The sequence below is a fragment of the Macrosteles quadrilineatus genome, unplaced genomic scaffold, assembly GCF_028750875.1.
Source record: "Macrosteles quadrilineatus isolate MER2022 unplaced genomic scaffold, UCM_ALF_1.0 Scaffold_2__2_contigs__length_208266976, whole genome shotgun sequence".
NCBI classification, from domain to species: domain Eukaryota; kingdom Metazoa; phylum Arthropoda; class Insecta; order Hemiptera; family Cicadellidae; genus Macrosteles; species Macrosteles quadrilineatus.
In genome coordinates, this window is record NW_026542595.1 from 204,320,973 (window position 1) to 204,325,535 (window position 4,563).

Sequence of the window (4,563 nt, forward strand, 5' to 3'; positions counted from 1 at the left end):
TTAAAAAAAATTGAGAATACTATATTTTCTGGTGAATTTTGTTAAGGTTTTTTAACTTTTAAATTAAAACTCTTTAGAATACAAATCTATTGTTCTGCAGGCCTAAACATTTTGCTGAAAATGTTTACAGTTACGAAATGTACCTTAGAGTTGAAGTGAGAATTTACAATAAGTTGAAATATGTTATTTTTATACTATACCTACTCATACTCTGGGCTTTTGCTCATATTTGACTAGCTTAAAGTCGTTGATATCTAATCCAACATGTAACCGTTGACTGTAAATCCTTTTACAGACAACGATGTAACTTAAAACTTAACAAAGTTGGTTTGTTGCATAGGGTATTGATTATGCATTTTGAATGGGACACAGAGGTTAATGTTATATAAACTGTTCATTGTATACACAAAAGCAGTTGTTGAAGTCCAAATTACTGTCTCCAAATGAAATATTGTCGTTATGGCCCCTTTGAGTTTGCCAAGATTTTAATGTTAAAAACTATTGAATTATTATAATTAGACAGATACTTCAGGGGCGTGAATCTCTGTATTTCTTCTTAGAGTTCTTTAACACTTACGTTTTCTGGTGAACAAAACCCGGTGTTTCAAACTACACATATTAGTAACAAAGCATTTATGCATGTCCAATTATACACTGTTTGTATCCAGTAAATGCAAGCATTAAAGGACCCTACTTTAAATGATAACTAAAGTCCCGAACCAATACTGTATATTTTATGGTAGATTGTCCTATATTCCAGTGTTTTTCCATGTAGCACCGCAACATTTAAACATTCTTTACGGTATTTACAAACTAGTTTTTACCACGTGTGAGCATAGTGCATGTGTTTTTCACTGTGGGTGGATTCCTCTGTGATTTGAACGAATGAGTGTTAAGCAAAACTCAATCATAAAAGTATTATACAAAGGAGATTAGTCAATTAATAATTCAAAAAGTCAATTAACCAAAAATATTTATTTAATTTTCATAATTAATGTAGTGGTACAATAATTTATTATTGTTTCAAGTATTGACTTGAATCTTCATACCGGCAAGTTTTTGTTAAATATTCCAGAAAGAATATTTATGGTTTAAGTTGATTAGTTTTTCTTATTTTTTCCAAACGCCCGTTCTAATTGAATTCCTTCCTCCAATCAGATGGTTTAAAAATGTTACATAAAAAATACAGAAGTTATGTATTTTTTACACCAAAGAACTTGAATGTGATATAAATGTACCCTAGGGCATTTTATTGAAATACAAATAAAAAACTAAGGTAATTTAAAGAGGTAATCCGCCTATTTTTAAAACCTTAACCCAAATACTATTTTGCTTTTAAACATTTTTTGCATAAACTCATTTTAAAAGATATATTTTGTAAAAATAACAAAAAAGTAATTAATACTTGAGTTTTAGGTATGCATTAGAATCTCAAAATTTGCAAAATAATGAGAAAACGTGTCTTTAAAAAGTCTTTGGGTTTTTTTGGGTTACATACAATATTCTTAGAAATTGTTGTTATTTTTTAATACTTTTAAAATGTACTGTTAGCTATCCTTTTAGCTTCACAATACATTTCACATAGGTCTACTATTAGTGAACAGCTAAAAAGAAACTGAAGATCCATCCGATGCAAAATATTACGGTATAAAGAACTTAAATACCCCCGCCGCAGCAAACCTGCAGACTAAGCGAATTTCCATTTGACTGATTGGATTTACACTGAAATGTCTACTTAAAAATATAACATTTATTCTTGATTTAAATAGAATTAGTTTAACTAGAATTAGTTTAACAAGTACTTAGGTTTGCTGCATTAGGGAGGGTAAAACTGTTTTTTTTGTAAAATGTGAATAGTTAGTAAGAAATAAAAACATTTTCCAAATTTGATCAAAATATGTTCACAAACAAGCAAACTACAACAGTTTACTTATTCTCCATATGAATAACATGGGAATTTTAAATTTACAATTTTTTGGAATTTTCTCCGTAACCATTAGGCGCATAATAACGCTTCAATATACTAAATTATTTGTTTTTTTGAGCTCTACAAAATGGTTTGGAAAGAAATTGCTAAATTTTATGTTTTTTGGGTCAAAAATGGGAAAAACCAATTTTTACCCCATAAAACCCCCCGTAAACCCCCGTTCCCATGGTCCGATCATGCTGGATCGCGAACTCGTTCGAATAGACGTACGTTTACACTTTTGTACAAAATTTCATCAAAATCGGATCATTTTTGCTCGAGTTATCGTGCTGACGGACACATATATATATATATATATATATATATAAATATATAAATATATATATATATATATATATGAATTTGAACGGATGGTGTTTTTGGTCTCTAGGGACCTCAAAACAAAAAAAAAAATCGGTCCCGCATCCAGGTCTTACCATGAGTACTACGGTAATAGCTTATTCCCTATATGGGAAATTCGCTAAAAACAAATAATGCACCAAGTTAAGAGTTTCAAAAATTGGAGAGCACAGATAAAATTTACAACATATTCGACAACTTGATAATTTTCCTGGTTTTCTTCATAAAGACTTTAAAGAACAGTTACAAGACCCAGTTCTATATCTGGAGTAGGAATAAATATTCTTTCCTTCTTTAAAGTATTCCTCCAAAAACACAATATACAAATTATGATTTTTGGTCAATATCTGATCCAAGACTAACATGTCAAACTTCCACTATATATAATTTTGCAAAAAAATGCTGAAAGCTATATTCGGGAGTCAAGTTTCTACTGTCCGGGCTTTCGGTTGACAAGTGTTGTTAAAACAGTGGACCATTAGGAATAATCGCCGAGTCGTCTAAAGAGTTGCCAGCAAGGAGACAACTCTGAGTATTTAGGAGTTTGACTCACATACCAGTCAAGTATGGTGTACAACTCCAACTCATGAGAAGTTAACTACCTATGGTAGAGTGCCCACCTGAATAAATGCGGGACAAGTTGAAGTAGACAACAGGCAGACAGCTAGGTGGATACTTTATGATTTTCACATCAAATCAGGCATTTTGCTTTTACTTATCCATGAAAAAAACTTGTTAAAAATTATTAAGATTTTGTATTTTTAAAATAGTTATCAACAAAGTCACTGCATACAATACTAGGAGTTTAAGCGGTTCAGATATTGAATTATATACAGGGTGAGTTTTAAATGAGTTCCCCCCCTACTTTTTTCTACATTTATTAATATATTAACTCCGGACCACGTCAGATCATTGTAGTACTAACATCATCATTCATATGTGAATCTATATATCATATATATATATCTATATATCATTGTAGTAAGTACTTCATTTTGACTGGGTATACATTTTTGGCCGCCATCTTGGATCCGCCATATTGGATACAAAGTTTTTTTCAAATGTAAAGGTAGGGTTGTGACCCATTATTCTAAACTAGAATTTTACGCTGATTACAATGCCGCAATTAGTTTTTAAAAATCTTGATCCGTTCTAAAGTTATAAGGACTTTTTATAACTTTATTTTTAGCTTATTTTAACATTGTGCATTTACAAACTAAGGCCATAATCTCAAAATAGTGCTAGATAAAGATAAGTATACACCACTATTCATTGTCGACCTATTTTCACTTGGTTATGAGAGATGTAATTTTTTCAGCCGCCATCGTGGATCCGCCATTTTGAGATGTGACAAATTAATTTAAATATGAAGGTGGTGTTGTGACCCATTATTTTGAACTACTTTTTTATGCTGAACTCAATGCCGCAATCGGGTTTTCATTTGCATATTTGGTTTTTCAATTATTGAAATTTTAAATAAGATAATTTTAATATTTCATCAAGAAAGCTTGATATCCAAAAACGGATTGCGGCATTGAGTTCAGCATAAAAAAGTAGTTGAAAATTATGGGTCACAACACCGTCATAACCGGGTCACAACTTACATACTTAAATTATTTGATCACATTTCAAAATGGCGGATCCAAGATGGCGACCGAAAAAATTACACCCGTCATAACCAAGTGAAAATAGGTCGACAATGAATGGTGGTGTATACTTATCTTTATCTAGCACTATTTTGAGATTATGGTCTTAGTTTGTAAATGCACAATGTTAAAATGGGCTAAAAATAAAGTTATAAAAAGTCCTTGTAACTTTAGAACGGATCAAGATTTTTTTTAAACTAATTGCGGCATTGTAATCAGCGTAAAATTCTAGTTTGGAATAATGGATCACAACCCTACCTTTACATTTGAAAAAAACTTTGTATCCAATATGGCGAATCCAAGAAGGCGGCCAAAAATTTATACCCAGTCAAAATGAAGTACTTACTACCCTACAATGATCTGACGTGGTCCGGAGTTGATATCTTAATAAATGTAGAAAAAAGTAGGGGGGGAACTCATTTAAAACTCACCCTGTATAACGCCGGGGAGATGTCACGTCTAGATGGTGGGGAAGAGGAGATACCTTCAGGGGAGATGAGGGAAGGGGGACAGTCGCCTGACCAAGGGGAGATCCAGCTGTCCGAATTCTCCGAGGATGAGAAATACATTTGTAGACAGTAAAAGAAGACG